This window comes from Sapajus apella, unplaced genomic scaffold, assembly GCF_009761245.1.
Source record: "Sapajus apella isolate SASKATOON/1434 unplaced genomic scaffold, GSC_monkey_1.0 scaffold36, whole genome shotgun sequence".
Lineage (NCBI taxonomy): Eukaryota > Metazoa > Chordata > Mammalia > Primates > Cebidae > Sapajus > Sapajus apella.
In genome coordinates, this window is record NW_022436976.1 from 23,723,879 (window position 1) to 23,741,202 (window position 17,324).

At 45.6% G+C, this 17,324-nt stretch overlaps 1 protein-coding gene across 2 annotated transcripts in view; it reads left to right on the top strand.

Moving 5' to 3' along the window:
- Positions 1 to 17,324, top strand: part of KANK4 (KN motif and ankyrin repeat domains 4) — an 89,828-nt gene that overhangs the window by 25,854 nt on the left and 46,650 nt on the right. The window contains exon 1 of one of the 2 annotated variants that reach the window (XM_032296808.1): positions 10,096 to 12,864. The exons of the other annotated variant lie outside the window; for it this stretch is intronic. The gene's annotated coding sequence lies outside the window, so the exon portion shown is untranslated. Of the gene's footprint in view, positions 1 to 10,095; positions 12,865 to 17,324 lie in introns of those variants that run through there. 2 annotated transcript variants of the gene reach the window in all.

Genomic DNA, 17,324 nt, shown 5'->3' on the forward strand with positions numbered 1-17,324 from the left:
GGGGATCACTTAGCCTCAGTTTGGTTTAAACTGACTTTCCTGATTGTGCAGGCTGTGCATATTTGAGCCAACAAAAACCTTCCTCCCAACCCAGAAGGCAGATGCCACAACCCACGCAAGCTCTAAACTGTCTGCACCTGCAACTCGCGCTGTGGTGCCCAGCTCATGCCTACAGAGGCATCTACTGAATTCTGACCAGGGACAATGCTGCTGGGATGGGAGCTGTCCAAAGAGGGTGAGTGCAGGGGTGTCCCCCCTGTGGAGTGTCTGTGCCTCCCCTTGAGATGCTTTCACTGACGTGTCCCAGGAGGGAGGAAGCAGAGCTGAATTCCTAGGAAACGTTTACTCCGGTTGTGGTTTCCAAGCCCTCTGGACTGTGACCCGGTTCAGGGGAGCAAAGACCTTGTAGCCCACTGAGTTCACTCATTCCCACTCTGCAGTGGGAAAGAATTTGGTAGTAACAAAGGATTAAAGGAGAAGAGAAAACTAATCAACGTGGTAATACAGCAAATACTCAGGACAACAATCAACAGATACTCCAAAAAGCCATTTTTTTTCACTCGATCACCCAGGCTGGATTGCAGTGGCACAATCTCAGCTCACTACAACCTCCGCCTCCCGGGTTCAAGCAATTGCCCCTGCCTCAGCCTCCTGAGTAGCTGGGACTACAGGTGTGTGCCACCATGCCTGGCTAATGTTTTGTACTAAAAACAATTTTATAAGTAATATAAATTAATAGAATAGAAGCAGTTTACAACCAAGAAAGTGCCGACACTGCATTGTAGCCATCAAGGGTCAGGGTTGCAAACACCAGAACCCACACTAGCAGGCTTATAGATAATAGAAGAGGAATTTACTAAGGGATATGAGGTAGATGAACATCACTCCACCATCTCCCCGTAATCACTTGCTGTAAATTCCAGTTTCAATCTTGGGGAGGTGGATCTTCTGAGAGGAAATAACCAAGCATAGGAAGGGTGGGTAGCTGAAAAAAAGTGCACAACAAATGTCTTCTGCACTAATAAGAAAACGCCCTTCCTGAGAATTGGAATTCCAGCTCTTAGCCTGGGTGCATACAGGAGTTCTGCTGTATTGTTTAGTGATGGATGGTGCTCACCCTTCTTTACAGAATAGAAAATGAATATTCTCATTCATTTTCATTCTCATAAACTCTTGTAACAGACTAATTTTTATTTATTAATGCCAAGGTTTATTAACCCTCAATAACTCACATATTATGTTCTTAGTTCCTTATAAAAATGAATTCCCATGTAATACACTTGCCTGTAAGAACTGAAGAAAATACACATTTTGGATGCATTTTTTATTTTTTTATAAACCAATTTTTTACTCATTTTAAATAGGTTTTAAACTACTTTTGTTTGTGGGGGCTTTTAAAAGGAAAACCGAATTAGGTCCACTTCAATGTCCACTGATTTCTTTTTGTGAAACTTGTATGATGCCGGCAGGTCATATCGAAGCTCTGCAATAATATCTATCTTGATTTTCCATTCCGCAGCTTTCTTTGGAATATGTTCTCTAGTTGAGGATTTGCGTAAAGAATATACTGCTGTTCTTGCCGTTTCCAGAGCAGTCTTTAGAAAAGTCATATCCGTCCCTGCAATGTGCGGCCTGGTGGGATACTGTTCTGAAGTAGCTTGGGCTTTTTGAATCCATCCACTTGTTGCAGGCAACTCTCTAGTTCCTTAAGCCTTGATTTCTTCATTTTGTTTTAAAGTATGGGCTCGCAGGGTTTGAAGACACAGGATCTCCCGGGTAACCCAGGCGGTCCCAGGAGACTGCCACATTTTTTATTCTTTTAGAAACTCTTACTCTCTTACATTGGGCCAGGGACTCTGCTTTGAGAATTATAGATTTAAAGAATCGAGGCCAGATGCGATGTCTCACACCTGTAATCCCAGCACTTTGGGAGGCTGAGGCGGGTAGATCACCTGAGGTCAGGAGTTCAAGACCAGCCTGGCCAGCATGGTGAAAGCCCATCTCTACTAAAAAAACAAAAACAAACAAAAAAAAATTAGCCAGGTGTGGTAGTGCATGCCTGTCATCCCAGCTACTCAGGAGTCTGAGGCAGAAGAATTGGTTGAACCTGAGAGGCAGAGGTTGCGGTGAGCTGAGATTGTGCCATTGCACTCCAGCCTGGGCAGCAGATCAAGACTCCGTCTCAAAGAAAAAGAATTGAGACACAGAATAGCAGGGGCATTTCTAGGGCCCTATTATGAGATATCTGGGAACTGTGAAAGGCCCAGAGGAAGAAGGCTTGATTCTTGCCATCAGGGAGATTTCAGTCTAGCAAGAAGCATTAGACAATTATCAGTGACAAAGGTGGATGTCAGGACAAGATAGGGACCACAAAACAAGTTAGTTAACTTGCCCAAGGTCTCAATATATAGGAAAAGTAGCACTTGAACCCGTGTCTGTTGGATTCCAAAGCTGACTTTTGCCACTACCCGGTCCGGCAGGCTGACAAATCTGTCATGATCAGCTGATTTCCTTGTGTAAAGGAGGTGATCCAAAACATGTCCAGATATATCAAACTGAGATTTTCTGAAGCCTTTCAGTGTTCACTTCCCATGAAGGTAGAGGTTTGTCCTTCTCAACTGGAGGAAGGCTTTTATACTTAGAAATTGGATTCCTAATCCCATGTGGCCTCACATCTATTAAAGAGTAATTGTTTACTATAGGATTTCAGAGATAGAGAATTACACCTGAATGGGCTCTCCAGATGGCTTCCTGGGGGAGATGGGGTCCAGTGAGAGGAATGGGTAAGATTTGAACAAGAGGTAATATGGGGAAATAGTGGTCTAGTCAAGTGGCACCATGTAAAGGCAGACTTAAAACCTTGATGGAGAGGCAGAAAACACAGAACGGGCCTGTGTATGGACTCTATTACCAAGGTACTCTGTGATATTGAAAACAGGGTTAGATTAGATGACCTGAAAAAATCCTTTTTAGGTCTTGTGAATCTTGAAAACATCATGTTAAGTGAAAGAAGCTAGTCACAAAAGACCATTTTGTGTGATTCAATTTACAACAATGTCCACAATCAGCAAATCTATTCAGAGAAGAAGTAAATTCACGGTTTCCTGGGGCTGGGAGGGAATGGGGAGTGGAAGGGAGGGAATAGGGAATAACTGCTAATGAGTAGGGCGTTTCTTTTTGGGGTGGTGAAAATAGATGGTGATCTTTTCAACAAATAGTGCTGCGAAAACTGAACATTCACATGCAAAAGAATAAAGCTGTCTGGGTATGGTAGCTCACACCTATAATCCCAGCACTTTGGGAAGCCAAGGTTGGAGGATTGCTTGAGGTCTGGAGTTTGAAACCAGCCTGGGCAACATAGCAAGACCTCATCGATACGAAAGTTTAAAAATTACGTGGGGCCGGGCGTGGTGGCTCACGCCTATAATCCCAGCACTTTGGGAGGCTGAGGCGGGCTGATCACTTGAGGTCAGGAGTTTGAGACCAGCCTGACCAACACGGTGAAACCCCATCTCTACTAAAAATGCAAGATTAGCCAGGATTACACACCTGTCATCCCAGCTACTTAGGAGGCTGAGGCAGGAGAATCTCTTGAACCCGGGAGGCAGAGATTGTGGCGAGCCGAGATCATGCCATTGCACTCCAGCCTGGGCAACAGGGAGAGACTCCATCTCAAAAACAAACAAAAAAAATTAGGTGGACGTGATGATACGCACCTGTAGTGCCAGCTACTCAGGAGGCTGAGGTGAGAGGATTGCAGAACCGAGGAGTTTGAGCCTGTGGTGGGCTATGATTGCACCACTGCACTCTGGCCTGGGCAACAGAGTGAGACCCTATCTGAAATAATTAATTAGTTAATTAAATTATACAAAAGAATGAAGCTGGATGCTTATCTTACACCATATGCAAGATTATTGCAAAATATACCAAGAAGAAATTATTTGCAAATCATATATCTGATAAAAGGTTAATATCCTGAGTATGTGAACAACTTGTACAACACAACAACAACAAACAAACAAGCCAATTCAAAAATGGGCAAAAAGAGCTTGAATGAACATTTCTCCAAAGATTATTTACAAAAACTAATATGCACATGAAAAAGATAGGCAACATTATTAGTCATTAGGGAAATGCAAATCAAAACCACAATGAGATACCAATTCATACCTACTACACCTACTAGGATAGCTATAACTTAAAACAACTAAACACAAGCGAGGTGCTGGCGAGAGCATAGAGAAATTGGAATGGCCGAGCTCAGGGGCTCATGCCTGTAATCCCGGCACACTGGAAGCCGAGACGGGTGGATCACTTGAGGTCAGGAATTCAAGACAAGCCTGGCCAACATGATGAAACCTCATCTTTACCAAAAATACAAAAATTAGCTGGGCATGGTGGCACATGCCTGTAGTGTCAGCTATTCAGGAGGCTGAGGTGGGAGAATTGTTCAAACCCGGGAGGTGGAGGTTGCAGTGAGCCGAGATTGAGCCCCTACACTCCAGCCTGGGCAACAGAGCAAGACTCCATCTCAAATAAATAAATTGGAACTCTCATGCATCACGGTGGGAATGTAAAATAGTGCAGCTGCTGTGGGAAACAGGTTGGTCGTTTCTCAAAAAGTTAAACATAGAATTATGGTATGATCCAGCAATTCCACTCCTAGGTATATATCCAAAAGAATTGAAAGCAGGGACTAGAATAGATACTGGTACACCAAGAACCCACTATTATTCGCAATAGCCAGAAGGTGGAAGCAAGCATGTGCCCATCACAGATGAATGGATAAACAAATGTTATTCCATAACAATGGGATATTATTCAGCCTTAAAAATGGAGCAAATTTTGATATGTGTTGCAACTTGAACGCATCTTGGAAATATGCTAAGTGAAATAAGCCAGACCTGAAGAACAAATATTAGATGGTTCCACTTATATCAGGTATCTAGTATAGGCAGATTCATAGACATAGAAAGTAGAAAAGAAGTTTGCAGGTGCTGGGGGCAGGAGGGAATGGGGAGTTATTGTTTAATGGGTACAGAGTTCAAGTTGGAGATAATGAAAAAGTTTTGGGTCTAGATAGTGATGATTGGCCAGGTGCAGTGGCTCACGCCTGTAATCCCAGCACTTCGGGAGGCTGAGGTGGGAGTATCACCTGAGGACAGGAGTTTGAGACCAGCCTGGCCAACATGGTGAAACCCTGTCTCTACTAGATATAAAAAAAATTAGCCAGGCATGGTGGCACACACCTGTAATCTCTGCTACTCAGGAGGCTGAGGCATGAGAATTGCTTGAACATGGGAGGTAGAGGTTGCAGTGAGCTGAGATCGTGCCATTGTACTCCAGCCTGGGTGACAGAGTGAGACTCTGTCTCAAAAAAAAAAAAAATAAGTAGTGATGATGATGATGGTTACACAACACTGTGAATGCATTTAATGCCACTAAATTGTACATTCAGTGGGTAAAATAATAAATATTGTGCCCTGTATATTTTACCGCAATTTAAAAAATTAGATCGTGGTGATGTTTGTGTAACTCTAAATATACTGCAACTATTGGATTGTACAATTTATATGGATAAATTATATGGTATGTAGATTATATTTCAATAAAGCTGTTTAAAAAATCCTTTCCAGCTCGAATAGTCGCTGATCCATTTACCCATCCATCCCTCCATTTATTTATTTGTTGACTCAACACATTTTTATTGAGTTCCCATCATGCTAAGTGTTAAAAATGGGGTGAGAAAGAAAACAAACATGATCCTTGCTCTTTCCTTGCTTCACATTGTGGGTTTTAAAAAGTAATCGTAGCCAAATGTATTGAGTGTTTATTATATCCTGGGCACGAGCACAAGCACTTTGCAGACCTTGTCCCCTGCGGTCTTGACACAGTGTACCGAGCTGTGCTCTTTTTGAATAAGGACATTTGCCCAGGGTCACACAGCCAGGATTTGAACCTGGCCTGTCTTACCTCAAAGCCCGTGAGGCTGAGATCCAGCCACCTGGAAATGGGGTCTTCCCTGGAGACCTGCGTGAGGACCGCCTGCCAGGCTGGCTGATGTGGTAGCATTAGAGGGAGAATTCAACAGGAGGTGGCATGACCCCCTGTAGGGAGGGGTTTGGAAAATAAGGTGCAAGTCAATGGAGGTTTATATAGCCATTTATAGTAAATCATTACAAAGCAGGTCAAACAATACTTTTAAAAATGGTTGTATAATAGAATTTTGAATACAAAATTGGATTCGTAATTGAATTTCTACTATTATATTAAAAAAAAACTAATGCATTTACTCATTGAACAGGACTATATGCCAGACTCTGTTCTAAGTGGTTTGCGTGTATTGTCATCCTGTTTCATCTTCCTGACAGCTCCATGACTTATAGGAAATTCTACTACTAGTCCTATTTTACAAGCAAGGCAACTGAGGCACAGGGAGGTTCAGGAATTTGAGCAAGGCTCTGCAGTCAGTCAGTGGCAGGGCTGGGAGTTCAGCTACTACTTGACTTGGAGCCCAGGCTGTAAGTCCACTGTAGAATTTGCCCTTCTATTCTGTTAAATATACAAAATAGGTGAACATGAAAATTGCTGTAGCCAGGAGGCAGAATTATGTTGACTTCCCATCTCTTTACCCCCAAATAATTTATTTCTTATTTTCCAAGAATACATCATAATAGTGATGATTCCAGGCCGGGCGCGGCAGCTCACGCCTGTAATCCCAGCACTTTGGGAGGCCAAGGTGAGTGGATCATCTGAGGTCAGGAGTTCGAGACCAGCGTAACCAACATGGAGAAACCCTGTCTCTACTAAAAACACAAAATTAGCTGGGTATGGTGGCGAATGCCTATAATCCCAGCTACTTGGGAGGCTGAGGCAGGAGAATCACTTGAACCTGGGAGGCGGAGGTGGCAGTGAGCCAAGATCACACCACTGCACTCCAGCCTGGGCAACAAGAGCAAAACTCCGTCTCAAAAAAAAAAAAAAATAGTGATGATTCCTAGACCACCAAGAAAAGAAATCACATGTGATTATGACCTTTTTTGTCTTCTTCTCTCTTCACCATTGTATTTGCTGTGTTTGATTTTGAATTCCCCTGTGCACATGTACAAACTAGACAATGCCATTAGACACGCAGGCAGTGTGCTGGGAGATCCTTGTGGTGTGCTCGGAGGCATTGCCACAGCCTGTAGTTCCTCTCTTGGCTACAGCTGCCCCCACTCTGCTGTGATCTTCTGGAGAGGGTGTGTCCCCTCCTCATCAACACTGAGGATGATCTTTCTTTTCAAAAAATATTTTTCTAACTCGTAAGAGAGTCTGCTGTACCATGGTTAAGAGCAGCCTATTAACATCGAAAAACACGGATTCTAATCTTGGCTCTGATGGTCTCGATGCCTCTGCCTTGACCTTGGACAATAGAAGTAACAGTACGCAGGGGCTGTCCAAGGGAGAGAATGCAGTCACGGGTTCTCAGATTCTGTTTCTGGTTATGTCAGTAAAGCCCTTTCCTCATCCCTCTTTTCCGCTTACCACTAGAGACAGAGACTAAAACCCATGGCTTCCGGTGCTAAAAGCCTGAAACAAAACATAACAGAACAACAACAACAGAATAAGGCGGGTCAGACAAGCCCGGCAGAGTCTTTCTGGGAATAGCATGCTGTTTGGGTTGGACCAGAGCGCCTGGCTCATGGCAGGGTATGGCACGTCAAGACTGAGCTGCCACCTTTTTTATTATTAATTTGTGAGGTTATGCATTTCTCAAACATTAACTGTTTGTGTTTCTTCTTTGATTAATTGCCTGCTTGTGCCCCTTCCTCGTTTGGCAGTTGGCAGTTTGATTTTATGGTATGTTTAAGTCAAGGACTAAGAGCACTTTGGAAGCGTCTAAATGAAGAAAGAGGTGCGGAGTGGAGGTCTTCATCCCTGCAAGTCTAATGCCTTTTTTCCCCCCGAGGAGCGTTTTCCACCGGTTAGTGCAGCCTCCCCTCTGCCTACCACTGGCCCAGTTTCTTCCCTCAGAAAATTACATCTGCTTTATAGAGTCAATCTTTAGAATAGCTGGTTTCCCTCCTGGATGGCTGCACCTACAGGTCTCACATGCATGATTTCTTTCTCTGCCTATTTAGGTTGCATTCTGTGGGGATGACTGTGACTGTGACCAGTGTGCTCAGAGAGGCTCTAGTCAAGTGTGTGAATATTTAACAAGTGTGCCCTTCTCAGCCCCGTGCAGTCACACAGCCCATCAAAGCGCTAACCCTTCTGAGTAAAGTGCAAAAGCCAAGGGATTGCTTAAATAAAAGGCACATTCTTCGGAGAGCTGAGCCTCTTTTCCCCTCTGGCCTAGTCCCCAGCTTCCTGGACTTGGACAGTTCATCTCTTTTCCATCATGGGGCTGAAGGGACCTGGGCCAGAGAAGCTGAGCATTTCTAAACTGCAAAAGGAGCCAGACCTCCCTCCAGTCCTGTGATTCTTGTCAGGAAAGTTCTTGTGGACAAATGTGTTTGGTTCAGGAGATGGCCTGCGGGCTTGGTAGGAGCATAAAGCTGGCTGCCGGTCTTAAGACATACGTCTTAGGGAGGCATAGGGATGGGGGATGCTGGTATCCTGGACATGGCAAAACCATGGGAGAACTCCCCCCCCCGCAAAAGCACAGATTCCTCTAGAGAAAGTGGCTGCGACTTCTCATGATGACCTTCCCTCAAGGTGAGGTCACCTTGTGCCTGGACAGCACCAGCACTGAAGCTTGTGTCCTGCTATTTGCATGTCCTCTGGATTTGCCTGCGTGCCCGGTTCAGAGCGTGTGGTTTAGCAGAAAAAGTGTTGGACTGGGAAACGGACTATATGGGTTTGAGTTGAGGTTTTGCCCTTTTTTTTTCTTTTTCTTTTTCTCTGTAACCTTGGGAACAGACTATTTCCTCATTTGGAAAACAGGATAACCTTCCCTGTTCTGCTCACCTCCCTGCTTGACCATGAGTTCAAATGAGTATCCTGGGTAAGTTATCAAGACAAAAAAATTTCTTCTCCTCTGAGAGACATAGACAGTGAGCACAGTGCCTATCCCAGCACCTCATGCTAAGCCCAAGAACTGAACCTGTGTTAGTTCATTCTGTATTGTTATAAAGAAATATCTGAGACTTGGGTAATTTATGAAGAAAAGAGGTTTGTTTTGGCTCACGGTTCCGCGGGCTGTACAAGAAGCATGATGCTGGCATCTGCTTCTGGTGAGGCCCCAGGAAACTTCCAATCACGGTAGAAAGCAATCAGGGAAGTCCAGACATGGTGGCTCATGCCTGTAATCCAAGCACTTTGGAGGCCAAGGTGGGCGGATCACCTGAGGTTGGGAGTTCGAGACCAGCCTGACCAACATGGTGAAACCCCGTCTTTCAAAATAATAATAATAATATATTTAAAAAAAAAAAAAAGAAGAAAGAAAGCAACCAGGGAAAAGATGTGTGACATGATGACACAGGGAGCAAGAGAGAGAGGGAGCCACACCTGCTCCTTTACCAGCTCAACCAGCTCTTGTGTGAACTAAGAGAGTGAGAACTCATTACTGTGGGGAGGGCACCAAGTCATTCATGAGGGATCCGCCTGCAGATCACCTGCGGTCAGGAGTTCAAGACCAGCTTGGCCAACATGGCGAAACCCTGTTTCTATTAAAAATGCAAAAATTAGCCAGGCATGCCTATAGTCCCTGCTACTCAGGAGGCTGAGGCAGGAGAATCACTTGAACCTGAGAGGTGGAGGTGACAGTGAGCCGAGATTGTGCCCCTGCACTGCAGCCTGGGCAACTTTATCTCAGAAAAAAAAGGATCCAGCCTCTTGACCCAGACACCTCCCACTAGGCCCACTTCCAACATTGGAGGTCACATTTCAACATGAGATTTTAGAGGGGACAAAATATCCAAACCTTTCCCCAGAATGAGGAGGTCTGGAGAAGTCAAGGGAATGTGATGAGGGTGTGTGTATGTGTGGATGGGTGCATCGTGTGTGTGTGTGTGTGAGTGTATGTGTGTGTGTGTATGTATGTGTGTGTGTATGTGTGTGTGTGTGTGTGTGTGTGTGTGCGCGTGTGTGTGTGTGTATCTTCTGTCCTGGCCTTAGAGTCAAGCTTATTGGTGGCACTGCTGCAGGGACTACTATAGGTAGAACTAATTTGAAAATCAAAAATCCAAAATGCTCCAAAATCTGAAATGTTTTGAGCACCGACATGACACCATAGGTGGGAAATTCCACACTTGGCCTCCTGTGACAGGTCACAGTCACAGTGCTGTCAAAACTTTGTTGCATGCACAAAACTATTTCAAATATTATGTTTAAAATTACCTTGAGGCAGTGTGATACGGCATATATGAAACGTGGACAAATTTCCTTTTCAGACTTGGTCCCATTCCTAAGATATCTCATTATGTATATGCAAATATTCCAAAATCCAGAACAATTTGAAATCCAAAAAACTTCTGGTCTCAAGCATTTCAGATAAAAGATACTCAACCCATATTCCCTTCCCTCATCCTGTAGTCTTTTTAAATCTGATAAGAGGCCTGGTGGCCGTGGGAATAGCACAGTGCTCCCTTGACATGTAAGAAAGTGGCTGGAGAGGTCGTCTGTATTTGGAGCTGTAGGGATTATAGATAAGTTTACACACTTTATGGATCAGTTAGCCTGTGATGTTGGCCAGGAGACAGATGCAGAAACAGCAATTAGAATATGCCACACGCTGTAGTAGCAGGCAGACAGGGACAGTGGCAGCTGGAAGGATGGTCACTGCACTTGGAGATGTCTGAGCAGAGGAACTGGACAGGCAGAAAACATGTAACGGCATTCCAGGTAGAATGTGGGTTCTTGCGGGCAAGGCATGGCTCTGGAGGAAAACCTCTCACCTATCTGTCCTAGATCAGGAAGAATTTATCCCGGGAGAGGGAAAGAGAGTGCTTATCTTGCTCACACAGATAGACCAGAGGGGAAGGGCAGGTGGCTGGAAAGGCATTGGATGTGGTAACATGGAGGGCTTTTCTTCCATCTGCATCTTAGAGAATGCTGTGTGCCTCCAGCCATTGTCTAGCCAGTTTAGAAGTGATGGTCAATGATCATTTGAAGTGTATCAGAGAAGTGGTTTGCTCCTCAGTATATTTTTCTATACCCTTAGAGTTCAAGGTATATTTTGAATTCTTTTTTATTCTGATGATTGGTCTGCGTACTCAGTTAATTGGAAAAATACTTTTACCAGTTGAGAAAAGCCATGTTAGTATTCCATAGACTTGCCTACCACCACGTCATCCTGAGTACTTTGCAAAGTCTCCTAACCTCTATCTTGAGCAGGAGTCTCTAGAATCTTCCCAAAAAAGTAAGGAACTTGATTCAGGGCAATGGGAAGAACATAGAACTTTACCCCAGAGCTCTTTGCTCCCGGATGACCCAAGGGAAATCACATAGACCGTCTCTCATTTTCTTCACCTTTATGCTAGTTCTGGCTGCTTCAAGTGTTGATGCAAGGATAACTGGGACATGGGACAGAAAGTGCTTTGCGAGTGTACCAGGCTCGATGCAGGCAGCGTTTCAGGGTGACACTCTTTGCCAGCATCAATTTCAGCATGGGTTAGACAGGAACCTGCCCCTGGTCTTGGAAGGCACATCCGGACAGTCAGTGTCAGTGAAGGTCAGAGCTGCATCTGATGTGTCTTACTGAGAGGCTTCATTTCCCAGCCATAGCCTCACTTGGTTAGAGCACCAGGAGGTGAAGGAACAACGTCCCTCTAATCCTTTTACTGAGTCTGCATAAAGGAGCCCAGACGTTCTCCTGGCCCCTTCTGGACCATCCCCACTCCTTCAGGTCCGGGGATAGCTAGGGGTTTGGAGAGCCTGGAGCCTGGTGCCTGCACCTCACACCTGTCTCTGCTCCCAAGAACTGCAGCAGCTTTGGGCTGGAGGGACACCCTCCACTGTGCCTGCTTAGGACACTCTGAAACCTTGCTCCTCTGGCAGCTGCCTGCTCCCTGGCTCCGACACCCCGCCTCTCTGAGTCTCTGATCTGCGCTGCAGTTAGAAACCCTGCCTGGAGTTGGATCCACTGAACAATAATTTGGTCGTCACAGCAGGTACTTCCTTGCTTTTCCATTCCTGCCAGAATTGGGTGTGTTTTGGTGCCCTAGGGCAGCAAATTGGTAGAGCAGCAGGAATGAGGAGCTACCAGTCCAGCCCCAGGAATTTACTGGTCATTGTTTCTGTCTCGGCTCTGCCCCGACAGACTTCCGTTCGTTTAATGATCAGAGGCTTCGTGTGGTCCAGGGTCCCCAGGAGGGGGTAGGGAGGGATGTTTCTAAAGCTGAGCCAGGATGAAAGTGATGCACTATTGAAGGGTTTCAACTCTAAGGAGGCTACATCCTCATTAGGAACAAATTCATTAATGAGCCGCATCAGCTGCAGGGAGGAAGGAGGAAAGCATAATTAATTACAACTGCTCAGATGAGCTGCCAGATTCAGAGGAGTCAAGAAGGAAGATTGTGTGTTGTTTGGATGTCTTTAGCTGTGTTCCTCCAAAGCAATGGCAGCTCTGGGAACTAACTTTCCAGCTGAAGGATTTTAACGTTCTTTCTCTTTCTACAAGATCCAGTCTTAGCTTATTGAGCAGTGAATTCCTTTCTTACCCCACTCACCTATTCCCGGGAGCAAAAAGGAAGTCAGTATTTGCTTTTCCAGCAAGGTCACAGATCACCTGACCAACTCCTTTAACAGCTGCGAAACAGACGCGGCTGTGCTGAAGGCAGGAGAGTGATCGGCTCCGGCCCTGCAGCCCAAAGCTGGCTTTCTGGGAAGGAGATGAGTCCTCCCTGCTGTGGGCTGTGCAGGGGGATGATGCCATGGAAGGTAATGTGGGCACAGCATTCCTCCCAACTGTTTTATCTTCTTCTTCAAGCTCCAGATTCAGCTGCTGCAATGCAGACGAAAATGACAGACACTTGCAAAAAACGTGGGAATGGAGTTAGTGAGATTGTGTTAATGTGTCATTTACTGAGCAGGAGTTATCTCTTTGTGTCTCCGGTTGGCAGGATGTGAGCCCGCTGGAGAACTCGGTTAGCAGAATCTTTCTCAGTACTTCTCACCTCCCCTGGTGTCCCAGCTTCGGCCCTCTCAATGTTTAAAGCAGTGGTCAGATGCTTCCTGCCTCTTAGCACGGGGAATGTTTATGCTTGAAAGGCTGGGGTCCTGGGATGGGGAAACAGGACGCTCTCATCATCTTAGCATGATCAGTCTGAGGTACGGGTGATTTTTTTTCCTCTTTTGGAAAGAGTGCTTTGTCTTTGCAAAGGGCTGGCAGGGTTGTTGTTTGGTGTACTACCTTGCTAAATACTTGACTTTGTAAGGTTGAATTCTCCAAGAATTCTCGTGGCAATGAGGCTGAGACTTGATCCAAGCTCTCTTTTCAAGGAAATCCAAGGTGGTATTTATTTTGGCATGCAGCCTGCTCTGGGATGAAATACCGCATTTTTATTATTGCAGAATAAAAAGAGGATTGAAAAGAACAAAAGTGCAGACCAGGTTTGTTTCAAGACTAAGTAAGGGAAGGTCTCTTTATATTTGGATTTGAGGTTAGAAATGAGCTTGAAAATGGCATCATAAAAGGAGTAAGCGTGGAGAGGAGAGAGTAAATGTTGCAGGAGTGGGGCTGACCTGGGGAAACCCATGCTCCCAGGCACTGAGGGTGGACCCGGCTGGAACCATTTCCAGCCTGGCCTGGGAGTTGCATGTGAACTATCATCACTGTCTGCCAAGTGACCGCTTCTTTGCTGGATTTTAAATGATCAGCCTTGGTCCTCACCTCTTCACTGCCCCATGGGCTTGGAAAGGCACAGGGGAATGATGGCGTCACATAAGCTATCCTGCTCCTAATTAACTGGGTCACTTTGGATGGGCCACATGGACTCTTTGTGCCTTAATTTCCTCATTTGTAACTTGGACAAGTTCCCGTTTCCTAGAATTGCTTGTATGAGGGTGAAATGAGAAATTATACCCAGTGGCTGATTCCCAGTGTAAGTGCTTAGCTCATGTTAATTTCTTTCTATGGGTTTCATTTGAAGACAGACAATCTTGTCCCTTTTGTTTTGTTCATTTAAGAACCATGGACTGTCTGCCATGAGTTAGACACAGGGAGTTTCGGAAACGAAACTTGCAAGAATTCTGAGCTTCGCGAGCTTACAGGCCAGTAGGGAGAAGAGCTAGAGAGAAAGCAAGCTATGTATGCCCCAAACATCTAGCATATGGTGAGCTATGGAGAGAGGTTGGTCACTAACTCCACCATCCCGGCATAGAACAAAAACAAATGAAAAGTAACATCATAACACGAGATAATTAAGGGTCCTGAACACTGGGGATACGACTTAACAGAATAGGTAAGAAATGGCTTTATGGTCGGGTGTAGTGGCTCACTCCTGTAATCCCAGCACTTTGGGAGGCTGAGGCGGGTGGATCACCTGAGGTCAAGAGCTCAAGACTAGCCTGGTCAACATGGTGAAACCCCATTTCTACTAAAAATACAAAATTAGCTGGGCATGGTGGCACTTGCCTGTAATCCCAGCTACTCAGGAGGTTGAGGCAGGAGAATTGCCTGAACCCGGAGGTGGAGGTTGCAGTAAGCTGAGATTGCACCATTGCACTCCAGTCTGGGTGACAGTAAGACTCCATCTCAGAAAAAAAAAAAAAAGAAAGAAAGAAAAGAAATGGCTTTATGCCAAAACTTTAAATGCTCCAGAGACTTGCAAAATTCCATTTTAAAAGGGAACTATGTCCCATAACGCTATTTTCATATTCTATTGTATAGCAAACATGGTAGCATGCATGTGTTGGTGTGGCAGTTATTTTTTACCTAATCTAACCACATCGAGCATCTGCCCATTGGAAGGAAACTCTTAGCTAAGCTCCACGATGCCTGCTGTTAGGACCATGGAGGAAAGTGGAGAAGGCTGGGGGTGGGGGTTGGGGCTAGAAGTGGTGACTTGTGCACATGACAGAGCCCTCCTTCCTTCCTGTATTATGAGCCCTTTAGAGTGAGAAGTTGACGAGCCCTCTCCTTTGAGAGTTGGGGTGTCAGCTCCACTTCATTTCTATAGCCTTGAAATGATTAATTTTAGTGAAAACTAGTCTGGGAGAAATCGTAGAGGTCCCTACAGAGTTCTTTTTAATGAAATTTGACCTAATGTATGCTGAATAATTCTTTAAAGTCATATGGTCTGATACAGGACGGGCTGAATTCCCAATTCTAACCAAAGGCTGGGTGTGCTATTGAAGACCCTGGGCTGATGATGAGAGTTTGTGTAGCCAAAAGTCCAGCTGTACCCCCTGGAGGCTCCCTCCTCTGCAGTTAGGAGCTGTGTTGCCTGGTGTCCAGCCTTGGAGAAGCAGAGCTCTCCTTTGGCCCAGGAGGCTTTACAAGAGAGCAGTTCTCCTCTAAGCCCACAGGCTTTCTGTGTATACTGTGGGAGAGACAGAGAAGCACCAGTCAGAAGCATTTCCCCTCACAAGGGGAGCTAGAGATCTGTCATAGTGTCAGGGAACTGGGCTGACTTATGGGGTGACTTATTTGCAAACTTAAATGTTTGCAAATCACTTTTCTTCCCAATCCAGGCATGGAGTTGGCTAGACCTGAGGGCAAATCCTGCTGCAACACTTGCTTATGTGACATGAGCAGCCCTGCCAACTCTCTCAGCCTCAGCCTCTCTCCCTGAAAAATTGGAATAATAATAATCCTCTTTGCATGAAGATTGCATGAGATAATTCATGAATGCATGTACTCCCAGCTACGCCTGTTGCTCAGTAATGTTACAGGGGTGAGAGGGAGGGGGAGCGGGAGCAGGAGAGGCTTTGATGGTGGAGACAAACGGCCAAGCTTAGGGTTTGCCACCTCGCTCTTTTCTTCTGCAAGCTTCCCCTGCTGCTGCCTCCTCCGTGTGGCATCACCTGCTACAGACTGCAGAGCTGGGGTGGCGAGAGAGGCAGCAGCGTTCTCTGCCTGGGAGCGTTCTCTTTATAACAAAGGCCAGCCTCCCTCACCCCAGGTTAGAAGCTTCCACACCTCTCCACTGTCTGCCTCCTTGTTGGCCACTCTCAGCCTCTGCGGGACCATCTACGCTCTCAGTTCCCTTGTCCCTGACTTCTCTAGCTCTTTGCTTCCCCAGGTCAGCCCCGCAGGATGTGCTGGTGCACTGCTTGCTGCCCCGGAGGTACACAAGGTACTCAGTGTGCCAATCCTTCTGCAAGGAGTGTCTCTGCTTCTAGAAAACATGCCTGCCCTTTGGGGCTCCATCCACCTGTACAGGGCAAGGCCCCGCTGGCAGCTGCTTGGCACACAGGCTGGAGGGGATGAGGTAGAAGCAGCACTCACAGGAAGAAATGATGCTGAATTTCCTGGTGGGCAAACTTTGGCATTTCCCTCTTATTTGACAAGCTCACATTTTCCGGTCCTCTTCTCCAGTTATTTGTTTGTCCCCCTTTTTCTATCCTTGTTTTCTGGGGGCCACCCATCATCCTTTTCTTTCTCAGTTTCCCCCAGTCCTTCCCTCATCCCTGTTCACTTTCCTTGTCTGGAGTTCGTGTTGTCAAGCACATTGGAATTCCTAAAACAACCCTGCTTCCACTGCTGCGGTGTTACAGATAATTCACTATTCTGATGTATGTGGCGTTACCATCATAAAAAGCCAATTTCCTGGGTGATTTATTGTGATGGGGGCAGGAGCTAGGATGTTTACCATTTGAAGAAAGAGTCCTGGGAATGGATTAAAACTTTGGGGAGAATTTATGGTCAAACCTCAAGGCACACTAATTCAGGGCCAGGGCAATATTCTGCTTGAATAGTTACCCATGTCTTCGGGCCACCCAGGTTGAACTTCCCCTTGTTCCACCCATGGTTAGAAATCACCTCTAAGTATCAGCTCCCTGTCAGTACTCGCAATTATCTCATCTCTGTCTTCTGTCTGATTGACATGTCACATATCATTTACAGGTACCCTGATTCCAGCTTTTTCACAAAATGGACTATAAGTCTCTTCCCAGGATGGAGATAGGTAGATTTCAACTCTTGAGATTATAGAAAGAGCCCCGTCCTGGTATCAAAAGCCTGGGTCTGATACTAGCACCTTCACGAATATTCTGAGAGACCTAAGAGCAATGAACTCCTCAGCCTCAGTTTCCTCATCTACCAAGTGAGACGACTGGACCAAATACTTCCTTTCGTGTCAACTATTGCTAATATTCCATGAAGAAAACCCAGCACTGGGCTCTAGAAATGTGTACAGGTTTTTAATCTTCCTCCTTGGAAGGGCTGTGGGCTCATG